At 39.0% G+C, this 19,602-nt stretch overlaps 1 non-coding gene across 1 annotated transcript; it reads left to right on the top strand.

The window, feature by feature from the left end:
- The first annotated feature begins 19,050 nt into the window (after positions 1–19,050).
- On the top strand, positions 19,051–19,124 carry TRNAT-AGU (transfer RNA threonine (anticodon AGU)). The gene has a single exon. It is a non-coding gene; the product is annotated as a tRNA-Thr (tRNA).
- Positions 19,125–19,602: the final 478 nt, after the last annotated feature.

The following is a 19,602-nucleotide window of genomic DNA, read 5'->3' as shown; positions in this document are numbered from 1 at the left end:
TAACTTCTATAGTAGGCTAATGCTTCATGGATTATCATGTTGAGCTAAAATCCATAGGATGCTCCATAGTGATTATAGAATCCATGGGTCATGGAAATGAAAGGTCATGACAATTAGGGTTTACATGGTGTAACCCTAATTGTAACACACTATATAAGGATCATCATGTTCACCAAAATCGGCCATTTAAGCAAGAGTGAGAGGGCATAGCCGATTTCTAAGCATGTGACATTTATCTTACGTCATTCCAAAAGCATTTGGTGTTGTGTGACACATTCGAGGAATCATACTTGGGGTGCTAGGCTCACAAGGTTTTCAAGGAATCCAAATTACTATAAGGTATGTATTTCTATCTAGTTTTATGTTTAAAGTGCCCCATGTATGCTAGATAGGATTAAGAACCATGGAAATCAAATTTTGCATGTATTTTAGATAAACATAGATCCAAGGTTTCTAGAGTTGCATGTTCACCTTAGGAGTGTTAGAATGCTCAAAAACCCTTCATGAATGTTCTTTGATTATTCTCTAGATTGGAGTGCTACTGCATAAATGCTTCTTGCTTTGTGCTTTGTGGTACTCTTAAGTGATGTGAGTTAGCTATTAAGTGAATGTGTTAAGTCACATGTAGTAAAGGTTGAGTAATCTCAGAGTGATGGATTTGACCCTATTGTGCAACTCTCATTTGAGTAGTCTTTTACTCAAAGGATTACCTGAGCTTTATTGTATATGACTATATTCATGAGGTAGCTAACTGACATTATGGGGAGATCTTCAGTAGCTGATGGCAGGGTGAGGATGGAAACCTACGAAAGCCAAGGAAATGCTTTAGTGGATTTAGTAGTATCGTTAGCAAGCATTAGAGTATCAGTTTGAGAGGGTGAATTAGAGGATTCAGGATGATTATTGAGGAAAGTATGGATATGTGTGGAAGGTAGTATTGGTCCTGTACTACTGAAAGCATAGGATCGATAATCAAATCGGGGAGAGTCTTGGAAAATCTAAGAAGCCTATGGGATGTGGATTCTTGGGTATATTTAGATCACTTGCATGTTGTTTCGGTATGGTGTTGAACACTCAAGAATGGGATTCAGATTTAGGTTCTGGATCAGGTGCAGGTATTGAGCCAATTAGTGAGCAGTTGCGGGAGTTCATTGTTGGGTTTTGTATACTACAACATCCTATGGTGAACATGCAACCCTAAAAGCTTTGGATTTATGATTTCTCTAATTATACATGCATATAGTTTCCAAAGCTTTAAGCCTACAACTAGCATACAAATAATATATGTAGAATAAAACAAATTTCAGATATACCTCTTGATGTTGTTGATGTTGCTAGAAAAACTTTGGCCATTAAGAACTTAGTGCACCTCAAATGGAATCACAACACATCTAGGACAAAAGATGACATTTTGAGAGAGAATTCCATACACCAAAATCGTCCATCTTTTCCTAAGAATAGAAGCCCACAAAATTGGTCATAAAGTAACATGTTTATATGTAGGATACCAAAAGTCATTGGTAAAACCCAAATTCGTACCCATGAGGTTTATGATCCATGGTTCATGTGACCCAACTCTTTATGTATTCATACATAAACTTAGTCCAAAATGGATCATAACCGCAACACATATAAATATAAATAATTTACACAATTAGTCCCCATTGATTTAATCAGTCTCTTTTGATCACTAAATTAATTCCAAACTAATTCTTGAGCAATACTAATTAAATCATATGATTTCATATTAATATATTAGAACATATAATATATAATAAATCATAAATAACCTCTTCTCAAAAGTCCATCCTAACAAGTTGTCCTGATGATATGCAACCCAAATGGACCATGGTACTCTTGGGTCAAGTACATACCAATAATAGTTATGGGCTTAGACATCTAATCCAACACTCATCTCACCGGATATTTCTTGTAGTATTTTGGAGATATTGGATGAGCGCTTGGACATGTTCCATGCTAAGGTTATAGATATTATAGGAGCTCGTACTCTTTCTTTCTGGGAATTTTGTGCTTGTGGAGCTCCTACGTTCCAAGGGAGAGGGAGAGGGACCCCATTGTCAGTAGGAGGTGGTTAGCGGATATGGCTAATGCATTCAAGATGAGTTTCTGGCCCGAGGAGGCGAAGGTCAGATATGCTCCTGCCTACTAAAGGACAGGGAACATGATTGGTGGGAAAAGGTTGGTAGTGAGTTGGGTGATGATGTTGTTGATTTTATTTCATGGGATGCTTTCTCGACCAGGTTCCGAGATGAGTTAGTACCGTAGATTGAGGTGCAACAGTTGGCACGAGATTTTATGGATCTTCGCCAGACTACTAGGATGGGAGAGGGCTTTATTGGTACTGTGGTACACGGTAGATGAGGAAATGAAGAAGGTGTGGTATTGTGATATGTTGCGGGATGATATCAGGGAGTTTGTGAGTATTTCAGGGTACGAGACCTTGAATGATATGGTTTCTAGAGGCCGAGAGCAGGAGATCGATTTGGAGCACCTCGAGAAGAGGGGTTCAGATCAGGTGCAAGTAGTGGAGGGTCCCAGAAAGAGACCTAAGACTTCGGATTAGCGTTTGAGAGGTCAACAGGGTCAGGTTCAGTGGAACACGTGCGGGAAACCGCACGATGGAGTTTGTTGTTCCAGGGGATTTGGGCTACTACAAGTGAGGCAGGTTTGGCCACGTTAGTAGGGATTGTCCTCAAATGGCAAGTCTGTTATGTTTCGACTACGATCAGGTGGGCCAATGAAGGCCGACTGTCCGATGTTGTTAGGTGGAGCAGTGAGTGTGCCTGCTCCAGCTACTTTGAGGATCACCGATGGAGTTTGTCGTTCCAGGGATTTGGGCTGCTACAAGTGAGGAAGGTTTGGCCACGTCAGGAGTGATTATCCTCAAAGGGTAAGCCTGTTATGTTTCTACTACGATCAGGTGGGCCAATGAGGACCGACTGTCCGATGTTGTTGGGTGGAGCAGTAAATGTGCCTGCTCCAGCTACTTTGTGGATCACCGATGGACAAGATGGTAGGACAGAAGCCCCAACAGAGAGGATTCTAGCTTTGCAGTGTCAAACAGGGCAGATCAGGACTCCTGCAGGCGATGTTGTGGGTATTTATCTTGTTTGTTTTTTTTTTATCAGTATTTATGTTGTTTTGGAATCCTACATCGGTTTAGGTAAGCATATCTTTTTTATATTTCTCTACTTATGTTTGGGTTATATGTTCAAGAAATGTTATATGCCATTTGTATGCCATGAATCGTTGGTGGGTTGGTAAAGGGTTGTATCTTGTATAGCAGGTTCCAAGTGTTTGGTAGTTATTTCCGGTTTTGGTCGAGATCGGATCAGGGGCATTGGGTGGAAGGTTTGTGGTCAGGGGTTCAGTAGGTTGGTTATCCAGCATCGCCATAATTCGGTGGTTTTAGCAATTGTGCTTGTAATTGCTTTTGGGGTGCCAAGAGAATTGGTCAATTGCTGAGGTTTTGGTTTGAACATCTGTTATTTGGACTCAAGATTGAGTGTGGTATCATTTCAAAGCATCTAGGGTTATCAGTTTCACTAGGATTCGGGAGGTGTTCACTGGTCTTTAGAGGTTATGCAGCCTTTTGAGTTTGGATAGTGATAGAGCACTAGCGTGGGTAAGCGCTAGTTGGTTGTCAGCACATCGATCATTGGATCGTAAGAACGATTGGGGATCATTCAGTTCTTGTGTGTTGTAAGAGCTTAGTCGAACCAAAGTAGGGAGATTCCTTTAGGTGTTCAAGAATAGATGCAGGTTTGAAACTAGGATGAGTTTTGCATCTCCGTCAGGGAGGAAGGCGGCCGAGTGGCCGTCTAGATTGAGGATTGTGTGAGTGGGGAGTTTGGAAAGCTTTCAATATTTGGTTCACTCCTGCATGGCGTCAGATAGAAAGTTTTTGGGATGCAGGTTGAGGTTCCAATCATGATTTGAGATCGGTTGGGGAGTTTGGTTAGGTGTGTTGGGTTTTGAGCAATCTAACACTTCCTAAGTGTTCATGCAACCCTAATAAACCTTGGATCTATGTTTGTCTAAATACATGCAAAATAATAATTTTCCAAGGTTTATAACCTATCTAACATGGCATGGGGAACATTTCAACATAAAACAAGTTAGAAGAGATTACATACCTTTTGATGAGTTGGGTTCTTAGGAGTTTGAGGGCCAAGCACCAATAGTGTGAATGCCTCAAATGGAATCACAAACACCACAAACTCTTGGAAAACTTTGATGAGAGTATATACACCTTGTATAATTCGGCCACACACATGCACACACACACTAGAACACTAGCTTTCTCTTAGGCTATCTTAGGCTCTTTTTCATGCTCCATAAGCATGCTTATATAGTATGCATGGTTAGGGTGAAACCCTAACAACCCATGTCTTTTCCTTTTCCAAGGATCCATGGGTTAAAAGCTCCATGGATCATCCATGGACTTCCACATAAGCCTAGCCCATTAACAAATGAGTATTAGCCCACACTATATAAAACAAATAGCCCATAATTTAATTAGTATTCCTTTTAATCTCTAAATTAATCCATAATTAATTTAAGACTAAAACTAATTAAATAACGTAACTTCATATTAATATATTATAACTCATAATATATTAATAAACATATGTGTATAACTCTCATAAAATTATCCATAATAGTTTGGATGAGATGCAACCCAAATGGACCATGCCGGTCGGGTCAAGTATATACCAAATAAGTTATGGACTTAGACACCTTATCCAACAGACTCCCACTTGGATAAGTCTAATAACTATATTTGCCTATAACTTCAGGAACCAACCAACAATCGTAGCTCTCGAAAACTCCCTCGAACAAATGAAGACTCTGTCGAACTATGAAGCGCCATTTTAGATAAGTGATCACATAATCCTCTGTTCTCATGATATCAGCCGGACAAACACATGGAACTATGTCTTGCTTATTGTCTAGCAGTTGTTTCTCGATTATCCGATTTGTTTGACGAAGAACTTTACTGAACACATCGGTTTAGTTCTGACCAGGCCTGGTACATGGGTCAACACAAAATCATCAAGGGGCCCGGATATCGCTTCTATTTCTAGAAGGAACAGATAAACTTCGACTGATATGCTTGTTCTACTACTTATTGAATTGTACACAAAGGCACGTTTTATAACATCAAGTTACTGATGCGTTTACGTGCAATCAATGCACAACCAACTCATAGGTAACAACTCATATCTCTAGGTTTAAAGATTTATATGATGTTATCGTCTCACGATCACTCGAGATAAATTCCATGAAGTGATACAAGTGAGCGTGGGTTTATACCAATACTCATAACTTATGAGTACTCATGAATGTTGCAGCAACCATTGCCATGCCTAAACACCTTTAAGGCATCTACAAACCCAATTCATGACAATCTTGATTCATACCTACTTCCGACGTATGATCGATTGTGGAGGTTTGAATAAATTAATTATTCTGGAAGTCAAAACATGCAAAACTGAAACAATAGTAAATAATTGACAATGATAGTAACACTTTACTCATGAATAAATCACAAATTTTATTCATCATCAAACGTCGATTACATTTTACAAGTTTCAGGAAAGCTATCTAATCTGTAAAACTAATATCGTCCCTCAGCCCGATGCGTCTCGCATGCTGAAAATGCTTAACCCTCGTCAGTCCCTTCGTAAGGGGATCTGCAGGATTCTCATCTGACGATATCCTCCTTGTCACAAGGAGTCCTTCTTCAATCTAGTGTCTTAAGAAGTGATATTTTCTGTCAATGTGTCGGGATCTGCCATGATCTCTCGGTTCCTTGGCTAAGATAACCGCAGCATTGTTGTCACAGAAAATCTCTATAGGTTCCTTAATAGCTGGTACAACTCCAAGGTCTCCGATGAAGTTCTTTAGCCATATCGCCTCCTTCGCTGCTTCACTCGCTGCTATATACTCTGATTCACAAGTCGAATCAGCCACCGTCTCCTGCTTGGAACTCTTCCAAGAAATTGCCCCTCCATTTAAGGTAAAGATCCAGCCCGACTGAGAGCGGAAATTATCCCTATCAGTCTGAAAACCAGCATCATTATACCCTAATATTCTCAAATCATCACTGCCACCAAGGGTAAGGACCCAATCCTTAGTCCTCCGCAGGTACTTGAGAATATTCTTTACCGCGGTCCAATGAGCTTTGCCAGGGTTCCCCTGATACCTGCTGACCATGCTCAAAGCAAATGCCACATCAGGACGGGTACAAGTCATAGCATACATGATCGAGCCAACTGCGGAAGCATATGGTAATTGGCTCATCTCAGCTATCTCAGCCTCTGTACTCGGACTCTGAGTCTTACTCAGTTTGGTATTGCTTTGGATCGGTAAATCTCCTTTCTTGGAATTCTCCATGTTGAACCTTTTCAACACCTTATCCAAGTAGATACTCTGACTAAGTCCAATTAGTCTTCTACTCCTTTCTCTTAATATCCTTATCCCTAGGATATAGGTAGCCTCCCCTAGGTCCTTCATAGCAAAGCACTTCCCAAGCCAGGACTTAACCTCCTGCAAGGTTGGGATGTCATTTCCTATGAGTAGTATGTCATCCACATACAGTACCAAGAAGCTAACTATACTCCCACTAGATCTGACATACACGCCAGACTCATCTTCGCTTCTCAAGAAGCCAAACTCTTTTACCTTCTCATCAAAACAAAGATTCCAGCTACGAGATGCTTGTTTTAATCCATAAATGGATTTCTCAAGCTTGCATACTCTATTAGGGTACTCTGCATTGACAAAACCCTCTGGCTGATTCATGTACACATCCTCAGCCAACTTTCCATTAAGGAAAGCGGTTTTGACATCCATTTGCCATATTTCATAATCATGAAATGCTGCAATGGCTAACATAACCCTAATAGACTTAATCTTTGCTACCGGCGAGAAGGTTTCATCATAATCAATACCTTGAGTTTGAGTAAAACCCTTCGCAACCAGTCGAGCCTTATAAGTATGCACTTTTCCTTCCATGTCGGTCTTCCTTTTGAAGATCCATTTGCACCCGACTGTTTTACGGCCCGGTACATTGTCAACCAAGTTCCAAACTTGATTGTCATACATGGACTGTATCTCGCTGTCCATAGCCTCCTTCCATTTAGCAGACTCCGGGCCTGCCATGGCTTCCTTAACACTGCTAGGTTCATCCAAATTTACTAGTGTACTATCACTAATAAACGTATCACCTTCCGTAGTAATATGAAAACCATAATAAAACGAAGGTGTGTTCCTAACCCGTGTGGAACGTCTCGGAGGTACAGACTCGTCAGCTGGATCAACAGGAGTTTCTTCCTCAGGTTGATTGCTAGTGTCTGAGGTTCCTTCATCAATTGATTCTTGAATTTCTTCAAGATCAATCTGCCTCCCACTGTCTCCTTGGCTTATAAATTCTTTCTCGCGAAAGATCCCTCTTCATGCTACAAAAACCACATTCTCACTGGGTCTGTAGAAAAGGTAACCGAAGGATTTCTGTGGGTAGCCGATGAAAATACACCTTTCACTTCGGGGTTCAAGCTTATCATGAGTTTCACGCCTCACGAAGGCTTCGCAACCCCAAATTTTGATGTGATCCAAATTGGGAACCTTCCCAGTCCACATCTCATGAGGTGTTTTGGTAACCTTCTTTGTAGGGACTAGATTAAGGATATGGGCGGCAGTCTCTAAGGCATACCCCCAAAAAGAGATTGGTAACGAAACTCGACTCATCATAGAGCGAACCATGTCCAACAAGGTACGATTACGCCTCTCAGCTACACCATTCAGCTGTGGTGTTCTGGGAGGAGTCAATTGTGAGACAATCCCACACTCCTTAAGATAGTCAAGGAACTCGGTACTAAGATACTCACCACCTCGATCGGATCGAAGCATCTTAATGTTCCTGCCCAATTGATTTTCTACTTCCTGCTTGAATTCCTTAAACCTTTCAAAGGTTTCGGACTTGTGTTTGATTAAGTAGACATACCCATATCTACTAAAATCATCAATAAAAGTCACATAATACCGATTAGCGTCCCTTGTGGCGGTTTTGAATGGCCCACATACATCAGAATGTATTAGGTCCAACAAACCTTCACCCCTCTCACAAGTTCCAGTGAAGGGTGATTTTGTCACTTTTCCAAGTAGACAAGATTCACAACTATCATCTGATTTAAGGTCAAATGATTCCAAGACTCCACTCTTTTGGAGTTGGCCTATGCGTTTCTTGTTTACATGTCCAAGACGACAATGCCACAATGATGCTTTATCTAGGCTAGTAGAAGAATCAATATACAACACATTATTTCCTAAGTTGTCTACAATCGACACAGTTTCATACACACCATCACAAGGTAATGCTTTAAAATAAAACACATTATTAAAGAAAGCATTAATACCACCACATTCATTATCAAACGAAAAGGTAAAACCTTGTTTGTACAAAGCATGAAAAGAAATAATATTCCTCGCCATTTCAGACGAGTATACACATTTATTCAAATCTAATTTTAACCCATTATTAAGCACCAAAGTATAAACTCCAATCTTGGAAACAGGCGAAGCCTTCTTATTCCCCATGATCAAGTTTATCTTCCCGTGCTCCACATCCTCACTTCTTCTTAGGTCCTGCAAATCAGAACATATGTGAATACCACATCCTGTATCAAGCACCCAAGAGTTAGAATATGTTGAGTAATTAGACAATATAGTGTAAATACCTGCATAGGTGGGTTTCACTTTCCCATCCTTTAGATCCTGCAAGTACTTAGGGCAGTTTCGCTTCCAGTGTGCCTTTTCATGGCAATAAAAGCATTCAGAATCCTTGGGAATGGCAGAAGGAGTGACATAACCGTTCTTAGTCTTTGATGAGGAGCCTTCAAGAGACTTTCCCTTGGTACCCTTCGAAGGGTGCTTCCTCTTTTTCCCTTTGCCTTGCCCAATAGCTAAAACAGGGGTAGAAGTTGGAGTAGGAGTAGTAGAGGTAACAACCGCTTTACCCTTAAGACCGGTTTCCGCGGTCTTCAAGAGTCCTTGAAGCTTGCTGAGGGTAACTTCCTCCTTGTTCATATGATATGTCATTCGAAAATGATCATAACAAGAAGGTAAGGAGTGCAAAATGATGTCAATTGCTAACTCCTCGGGGATGTTAACATTCAGCTTCAGCAAATGGTCCACATACCTTTGCATCTTTTGCATGTGGCTCGTGACGGATTCACCGTCCTTCATGCGGGTAGTTATTATGGAGGAGATTATTTCATACCGCTCCTGACGAGCACTCTGATGGTACCTTTCCATCAGGTCTTGGTGCATCTCAAAAGGGTAGAAATCTTCATACGACTTTTGGAGCTCGGCTGTCATCGTGGCCATCATGATACATGCCACCTTAGTAGCATCTCTCTCATGAGTCCTGAATTCAGCGATCTCCTCAGGAGTAGCAGTAGACTCATCAAGTTCTTTTAACTCCTTATCGAGGACATATTCCTTGTCCTCGTAACGAGTAACCATCCTGATGTTCCTAATCCAATCCATGAAGTTGGAACCATCAAAGATGACCCTCCCACAAAGATTCATGAGAGAGAAAGAACCAGTTGGGTTAGAGCCTGAAGCATTAGTGTTGGAAGACATCTGAAAGAAGAAAGTAAGTTTAGATTAGATATTTAGGATCCTTAATAAGACACCCAAATGTAATATTAAGGCTAGGATCCAATCACAATATATTACACTTAGAAGAGGGATGCCGTAATCTAAGTAATAATATATTTGAAAGGTAGGCGAATGACGATTCACCAATTTCCACCATGAAAACGAAATGATTAATTAGGTTTAATTGGATTTGAAATTCCTAGATTCTTTTGAGATTCATTGAACTTTTCAATGGCATGTTTCAATCTCTATTGTGCCCTTCAAGTTTTGTGACTGGGATGCCGAGGATCACAAAACAAGGTGTGAATAACCATGCTAACTCACTTGGTACTCCTAATATTGTCACCTAATCAATGTGCCGGTTAACCACACACACTCCATTGATCTATGACAACATTAAGTTACCCTTCGTGATCCTTACTAGTCTAATTAGTGTGCCGGTTAACCACACACGCTCCATGTTCACATTTTCCTAAAATAACTAAGATTGGGAATTAAAAGAGTTTAGTTATTTTATAATATTCATTATACTTTTAATGAGGATTTAAAGTCATTGTTCTACCCGTTCGGCTAACGACCCTCCACCGATCAAGCAAGCGGTGGGTGAGAGTGTACACCCATTAAGTTGCCATTTTATAGGCAACAACCTTATACCCACCTTATAGACCGGCTTCGTGAATGAGGCCTACTAACGGTAAAACGACTTATTCTTATACATATATATAATAATTAACCATTAATGTTATAAATAGTATAAGGGTTGAATTTTAACTATTAAAACTCTAAGGTTTGGAATTAAAGTTTATTAAAGTGTGTGAAACTTTACAAATTCCAAAACTTGAGGGCAAGTTTTGTAACTTTGCAAAACTCTTCATTTCATAAATTATGAATTAAAGGTTCATAAAAATGAAGACTCTTCATTTTCATGTAACTTATGTGTTTTAAGTGTGTGTTAAATGAAAGTGACCTTTGGTAATCCATAACTTGAGGACAAATTATGGACTCCATTAAAACACATAAATGATTAAGAATTAATTCTAAACAATTCAGCAAATAATTCCTATCATTTTCTAAATTCATAAGAACATGAACATGATCATCAAAATTCAAGAAATATATGAACACATAAAATCATGGAATTTTGATATATGCTATTGTAAATGGATTAGAACAACCATTACACCAACTAAAATAAGTTTTATAACACCAAAACAATTTAGGGTAATGTTTCTAGTCCATTTCCAGCAGCAAAAGTCGAGATTCTGCATTTCTTCGATCCTACTCGCCGAGTGCACGAACGGACTCGCCGAGTAGGTTGAAGTTTGCCTTGGACTCGGCGAGTCCCCCCAATGGACTCGGCGAGTTCACCATGCAGACAGCAACGATTTCGACTTTTTTCAATATTTTGCATCAAGTATCAAACAAGCAAGCCTAGGCTCTGATACCACTGTTGGGTTTTGAGCAATCTAACACTTCCTAAGTGTTCATGCAACCCTAATAAACCTTGGATCTATGTTTGTCTAAATACATGCAAAATAATAATTTTCCAAGGTTTATAACCTATCTAACATGGCATGGGGAACATTTCAACATAAAACAAGTTAGAAGAGATTACATACCTTTTGATGAGTTGGGTTCTTAGGAGTTTGAGGGCCAAGCACCAATAGTGTGAATGCCTCAAATGGAATCACAAACACCACAAACTCTTGGAAAACTTTGATGAGAGTATATACACCTTGTATAATTCGGCCACACACATGCACACACACACTAGAACACTAGCTTTCTCTTAGGCTATCGTAGGCTCTTTTTCATGCTCCATAAGCATGCTTATATAGTATGCATGGTTAGGGTGAAACCCTAACAACCCATGTCTTTTCCTTTTCCAAGGATCCATGGGTTAAAAGCTCCATGGATCATCCATGGACTTCCACATAAGCCTAGCCCATTAACAAATGAGTATTAGCCCACACTATATAAAACAAATAGCCCATAATTTAATTAGTATTCCTTTTAATCTCTAAATTAATCCATAATTAATTTAAGACTAAAACTAATTAAATAACGTAACTTCATATTAATATATTATAACTCATAATATATTAATAAACATATGTGTATAACTCTCATAAAATTATCCATAATAGTTTGGATGAGATGCAACCCAAATGGACCATGCCGGTCGGGTCAAGTATATACCAAATAAGTTATGGACTTAGACACCTTATCCAACAAGGTGCATGTTAGAATCTGGATGTTGTTCAGATAGATAGATTAGTGATAAGGCATTGGGCGGTGGTTGTGGCAGTATGTGAATGTTGTAAGACTGCAAGGTGGCCGGTAGCATTCACTAATGGTCAGCTAGGTCAAGGCAAGATTGTAGCAAATCTGTTACTTGCTCATGGATTTCTTCAGATGGTTTAGGTTAAGGCAAGTCTGTTCGCAAGGCTATAGTAGGGCCACATCATGTTTGGAATCAAGAAATGGTAGGTCGTGTGAGACTAGGAATGAGGTAAGACTACAACTTGTCCTGTAGCGTTCAGCTTAGTATCGGGTTTAGTATCGAGATGGCTTGGGTATTTATTGTCGATTGAAGTTTCTTTTCGGAAGTCGTATGGGGAAACTGTGAAGGTTTTATTTGGCTCAACAACCGGGTAGAACCCAATAATCTAGATAGTTAGCATATAAGTTGTGACCAGGGAGGTCTCAGTTACTTTTAGAAAGCAGATAGGAGGCAGCGTGATGCTTCGGGTAGTAGTAATGATTTGGGGGTTCGTGTGTATAGAGTAGCTTGTTGATCGAGAGTGTTAAGTCACTTGCAATGGGATTAAATAATCTAAGAGTGATTGATTTGACCATGTTGTGCAACTCTCGTTTGAGTCTAACTGTTGTAGGGATGAATCTCCCACTCGAAGGATTATCTCAGCCTTCTGTTAAGCATATGTGTTCTGTATGTGGCTATGGTCAGCGGATTTCTTCTGCTGGTAGCATCAAGATGATCAGGGTTAGAAGTGTATGTTTGGTCTGTTATTCGATAAAGGCTTGGTTTGGTAATGTTACAGCATGGGCGGTCTGTCAGGGAGTCAGACCAAAGTGGATTGTAGGTTTCAAAAAGGTAGAAGTGGTTTCCTTTGGGGTCTTAAGGTTTGTTTTTCTTCAGGATGGAAGTTTCAGTTGTCTCGGGAAGGTCGTTTTATGCGCAAAATGTTCGGTTGCTTTCCTGATGATTCGATACGAGTTTTAGTAAAGAGAGATGTCGAGGATGAAATCTAATTTAATTAGGGAAAGTTGTAACACTCAGTTTGAGATTTGCTTCTTTATTCGAGGCTGTAGTCCAGTCTTTAGTGGTCATGACGCTTAGGGCCTTGGGAACGAAGAATTTGGCCCTTGTCGGGTGTGGTTATTACGGTTTAAGTGATCCAGGTGTTCAATTGTGTCTTCGGAGGCCAAGGGTATACTTGTAATTTGATATTCCGGTCTGTTATGGATTTTGGGTTTTGTTCGGGAGGTTTTAAGGCTTCAGTGTGTTGTTAGAAGTGTAGGACTTCTCGCCACCTTTCCATGGATATAAGGTTTGTTGGAAACGGACTTAAGATGAGGAAGTTATGGCATTTTGAAGAAATTAGCAGAATTGGCACTATTTAAACATCTTTATGAGCTCAAGGCTCTTTCATTCTCAGATTCCTTTGCCTTCTAAGCCTCATTTTGGACAACCTAACCTCATTTTGAGTGATTGTCATATGTAAGTGTGTTCTTGGTGTATTCTTGCTCATTTTCAAGAAAAGGGTGCTTGGTGTTAGCTTGTGGGTCAAGAGAGAACGTTTAGATCCAGACTTTTGGCTTCATTTCTAGCTCATAAAAGGTAAAAAGTTCTATACTTGCTCATTAGAAGTTGAGATCTATGATTATGTGGGTTTTGGTCCCATTTTGACCTCATAGGTGAGGTCTAGTCGGCTGACACCACTCCAAGAGCTTTGAGTTGCTACTCTTAGCATTTCTGAGATTATAAGTTCATAAAGTTGCCTCCTTTAAGGTTAAAAATCACCCATGCATGTTCTAGGTGGATTATGTTTGGTATTAATGGATTAAGTTGGTTGTTGGGCCCCACTGAGTCATGCAAATGCATAAAGGTGCCAACTTTATGCGTTAAGAGCTTAGTTGGAAGGTCTCCTGAGGTTTTGTTTGAAGGACTTAATGGATTAAGTTGACAAATAAGTTTTGGACAAATAGTGGTTACGCCCCACATAAATAAAGGTACGCCCAACGTACCTCCTTTTGGTCGCAACATGGAACTCCTCGAGTACGCCCAACATTCATCGATCTAATGGATTTTGGGTAGTGGTGTTTTGGGGGTTTGCTTTCCTTTGGGCCACTTTTATTGCACTTGCTGATTGAGCCTTGGGTCATCTGAGCTTTATCATTGGATAAGGAATTATTGTGCTTTAGGATAAGGCTCATATTGGTTGGGCCTAATTTGGAAAATTGGGCCATTAGTGGGTTTTTATGGATCTTGTAGTTTTGGGCTTAGGCCTTATTTGTGAGTCTAGTTGGGCCAAGAGTAAAATGGTCATTTTACCCCAAGTATGGATTATGGAGCATATTTGGAACCCATTTGCTAATTCGGTGGTATTTTGGCATTTATAGTTTGGGAGGTCGTTAGGGTAGCAACTAGGGATTTCTTTTAGTGAGCTTCTACATTCGAGGTGAGCCTCCCTTCGTGAATGTTATGGGTCGAAGGCACCAAGGCCGATCCTTTATTTATTGCATAGTATGATGGTTGTCTGTGTGATAATTATTATCGTTCATGTATTACTTGATGATCATGTGATTTATGTTGTTATTATGTGGTAGGGGTAGGGGTAAAATAGACCCCCTAACCGGTTGAAATAGACTAGAGGGTAGGTCGGACACCCAAATATGCCTAGCAGGGTAGGTCGGCCACCCAGATATGCCTTACAGGGTTGGTGGAGCACCCATATATGCTTGGCAGTGTAGGTCGGGCACCCAAATATGCTTGACAATATGTTTGTGTTGTATGTGGTATGTTGGGGGAACTCACTAAACTTTGTACTTACGGTTTTCAGTTTGTGTTTCAGGTACTACGGTTTTTAGATAAGTGAACATTGGGTGATTGTAGGGCACGCACCATATGCTTCCGCATTTTATAATTTACTCTGATATGAAATAATACTCATACACTCACTTTGTTAAACTTGTATGAATAATGTTTGCCGCTGTAGCACCTGGTTTCCGGTATGTGAATTTTATTTAAGCATTGCCCTATTTTAGCCTTGGACTCGGCGAGTCATAAGGTCCGACTCGCCGAGTAGGGACGAGACTCAGGACACGTTTAAGTGGGCAACTCGGCGAGTCCATATCCTGGACTCGGCGAGTCACCGCTGCTGGATGAAACCCTAAGTTTCAAGGGTTTGCACCCTATTTAAACCCTCATTCCGCCCCAACTCGTCCCCATTCACCCCCAGAACTCCCCCAACATCGTTTTCCCTTATTTCCTTGAGAGGTTGAAGTGTTCTTGGTGTCTTCTTGAAGGTTTTGAGGAGAAAGAGGAGTAGATCAAGAAGAGGAGAAGGAGATCAGCCATCTTTGTGTCATTTCAACATTTTCCTTGAGGTATATCTCGTTTTTCCCCTATTTCTATGCTTAGGATTTCATTTGGGACACTCTTGAGCAATTCTTCAAGCTTGTTTGTGCTTAATGTTTCGTAATAAGTGGATTAACCTTTAGATCTAGGCAAGATTGAGCTCCAGGAGCTCAGATCTGTGAGCTTTATGGCTCCATGTGGCTTGTTCATCCTAGATCTACCCTTTTGAGGCATTTTGCACCCTAAAATCCACATTAGTGAATATCCACACGTAAAGTTGGAAACTTTACGTGTGATTTGGGTCCTAGAAGTCCAGATCTATGAATGGCATGGACTAAAATCGAGTAAATCTGTGTATTTGGTGGATGCATGGCGGCGACTCGGCGAGTCGTATAGGTGACTCGGCGAGTCTGGTCGCGAGTCACCGATTTCGTCCCTTCATGATGTGTCGAGTTGAGCCGTGAGTCACAGGGGGTGACTCGGTGAGTTGGGAGCTGAACTCACCCATGTTAGGACTCGGCGAGTCAATGCCCTGACTCGGCGAGTCCAAGGCAATCTTCATAGATCAAGAACAGACTCGGCGAGTTGTTCATACAACTCGGCGAGTCTTAGCATAAAGTGTTCTTCGGATGAAGATGAACTCGACGAGTTGTTCGTACAACTCGACGAGTAGGATGAAGGAGTTGAATGACAGTTAGAAGGTGAACTCGTCGAGTCATAGCCCAACTCGACGAGTAGAACCAGGGACCCAGGACAATGGTTTGCTAGGGACTCGGCGAGTCGGGTCAACTGAAAGTTGACTCTAGCATTGGCTTAGAGCTAGACCAGGGGTAAAATGGTCATTTTACCTAAAGGACAGTTAGTAGTGTTTGATTGAGTATGTTGTGGGAATTGCAGCCGGAGGACTCCCGGAGCAGCAGCAGTCAGTTAGTTCCCGATCAGTTCAGCAGCTACTTTGAGGTGAGTTACCTTCCAGTAGTAGTGGGTCTAAGGCCACACGGCCGGCCCACCAGTAGGAGATGTATGATAGATGATTGTCTTTGTGATATCATCTAGGTTTGCTGTTACCTGTTATGTTGCATGCTATCATGATACGTTATATGCAATAGTAGTAGAGTTCGGTTGTTAGGACCGCTGGGTAGTCAGACACCCCAGAATTATCTGACTGTATGTGATGGTATGCTTGTATGTTGGTCTATTATGTTATGCGATAGAGGTAGCGGAAGGGGACCAGTCCCCGAGGATCGGTTGTTAGGACCGATGGGTAGTCAGCACCCCAGAATGGCTTGACATGGGTAGTCAGCACCCCATAATGGCTTGACACGGGTAAGACGGCACCCCAGAATGGTCGTATGGGTAGGTCGGCACCCCAGAATGGCCGTACCGGGTAGTCAGGTACCCCAGAATAGCCTGGCAGTACGTATGTTATGTGATTGTATGGTATGTGGTACGTTGGGGGAACTCACTAAGCTTTGTGCTTACGTTTACAGTTTTGTTTTCAGATACCTCTGCATCAAAGGGGAAGGAACCGGCGCGGTAGCAGCACGTCATACACACACTCTTCGGTTTCCGCATTTACGAAATTTACTGGGACTGTACTCTGATATTTTGATGGGATGTATGGTTTGACTTTTTAGAACATGGTTACGATGTGTTATGGTGTGATCAAACAATGTTTTAATTTATTGATGTTTTCTAAAGTAATATTTTAAAATGAAATTTTCGGACGTAAAAATTGGGTCGTTACAGCCGCACTGTTTTTATTTGATTAAAAATAAAATTTTATGGTTTTATTTTTGGATCATTACAGTGTCTCATTATAAATAAATAATCCTAAGAGCAATACCTATAAATGTGTATGTTAAAATTCGATTTATGATCTCTCTTTTACTGCAACAAATTAGGTAGTGATTGATGTGGTGGTCTATACCATGATTTGGTACCTTTGACATTTAAGAAAAGTTCGAGTTTTTACGGGTAATAAGAGATAGGAAAGATGAAAATGTTGACTCAATAAATGAGGTTTTTTTTTTTTTTTTTTTTTTTTTTTTTTTTTTTTTTTTTGTGTATTGTATTGTAACAGAAAAAGTAAATTTTATAGAAATTAGGTTTGTTGACTACAACACCCTTCAGATAATTTGTAATTGGTATTTTTCTTGCTCCACGTCTTGCTAGTGTCCTTTTATATATGTGTTTTCTTTTACAAAATGTAATTTCACTAGTTTGTAGTTTTCTATTCTTAGATCTTTTAATTTAAAAAATCTATCCTATAATAGTAATATGTTCAAAATACAACGTAATTTACATTAACTTAATTTGATTGAATAAACAAAATAATAATAATTCTTTAGCATGTATTTATCTAACGTAATTTGATTAAAAAAATGATATTATTAGACAGCAAAATTGGGATTTTTTTACATCAAATGAAAGATGTTTTACAACATTATTGAGATTATGTACAACAAAAATAGGGTTATTTAACAGCAAAGTTTAGAGTTTTGACCAAAAAAAATTAGATTTTTTTTTTTAATACTGAAAAGTAAGGGTCTTTTAATTACAAAATTCGCGTTTTCTTAAAATACAATCAATTATAGCATTCCAATTTTATTTTAACAAACCAATTGTAGCATTGTATTTTTTGGTTTTTTTAAATAACCAATCATTATCTTGCATTTAGAACTTTTTAAAAGAAAGTTGGACTAGAAAATGTTGAAATTATTCAGATCCAAGCAGTTGTGTAAGCTAATCAAAAGTTATTTTATGAGATGATTAAGAGTAAGTCCAAGCTAATTAGAAGCTGTTGTCCGAGCTTACGAGAAGTTGTTGACATTAAAACATACTAAACTACCCGACACTAGAGGGTTTTAAGTGTTGCTGCAAAATCAAATATTGAGATTTCAGTATGATTGAATACTCACCTGATGGTATAAAGCTTGACATTTCAGTATAAAGTATACTGAAATGATTGACACCAAAGGGTATAATGTTTGGTAATAGAATTAGATATTTACATTTTAATATACTGAAATACCCGAAAAATGAGGGTATAAAACTTAACATTTTAGTATACTACCGACACCGAAAGTTATAAAAATTAGCTGCAAAAATTAGAGACTAGAAATTTAATATACTGAAATGTCCAAAATTAGAGAATATAAAATTTGACATTTTAGTATGATGAAATACTCAACACTGGAGGGTATAATCAATCATTTTTTGTTAGGGCAGTCATGAAAATAAAAAATAAATAAATAGAAAAGTAGTACGAAATATTATTTTGAAGTCTTTTTTCCCGTGTAAATGATGTCATTGTGAAAAAATGACATTTCAGTAAATTGAAGTATCTGTTAACGAGGAACATAACACTAGTTAATATAACTGGATCGCCTCTCAAAATATAAATCATGATCCTAAAAATTATTTATTTTAATTTATTTATATTTATTTTTGACGAGTGGAATTAGTAACGTTTAATAAGTAGAAATATTTAAAATGCATCAAAACGTTTGAGAGTCATCTAAATGTATATTTAGGTACTAGTTTTATATTAAAATTGATATTTAAGATTAAGAGTCATCTGATATATATTTAGGTATTAGTTTTGTATTAGATTTGATATTTAAGGTTAAGAGTCATCTAATACTATATATTTAGGTACTAGTTTTGTATTAAATTTTATATTTAAGATTATAAAAATAGAAAAAAAAAATATCTTCAGTGCTTTTAACTAGGTGATATTGAAACATAAAAGTCACCTAGCTCTCGTAGCTCAGTTGGTTAGAGCACCCGTTTAGTAAGCGGGAGGTCTTGAGTTCGACTCTCAACGAGAGCATTAATCATTTTACGTAAAGCAGTTCAGTTTTTCTACTTTTTCCTTTCAAAATTCGTTGCCTATACTTCCATGTTCTGTCATTCAGTTCTTGTACTTATACTTCCACGTTCTGTCATTCAGTTCTTGTAGTTTTCAAAAAAGGGTCTATGTTGGTTATTTTGATTTGACAGATTGTCAAGGGTATGTAACCTATTACGTTAAAAAATAAAAATCAAAAAAAAAAAAAAAAAAAAAACGTGTTGCTTTATAACCTAAAATTGGAAAAATGACTTAAGAGGGTAACTATCTTTTTTCCGTGTTCACATATTGGCAACTTTTTTTTTTTTTGTACATAATAAAGCAACTAACTTGTTTTAACTGTTTAAATTACACAAATATTACCTGCTAATACCCGTTTTAACCGGTAACTCAAAGGGAAAATGACTTAGGAGGGTAACTACCTTTTATCCGTGTTCACATATTGACAACTTCTTATTTT

Source organism: Lactuca saligna, chromosome 4 (assembly GCF_052625555.1).
Source record: "Lactuca saligna cultivar CGN05327 chromosome 4, ASM5262555v1, whole genome shotgun sequence".
Classification (NCBI taxonomy): Eukaryota; Viridiplantae; Streptophyta; class Magnoliopsida; order Asterales; family Asteraceae; genus Lactuca; species Lactuca saligna.
Note: the sequence above shows the minus strand (reverse complement) of the source record. Positions and strands in the feature narration are given on the sequence as shown.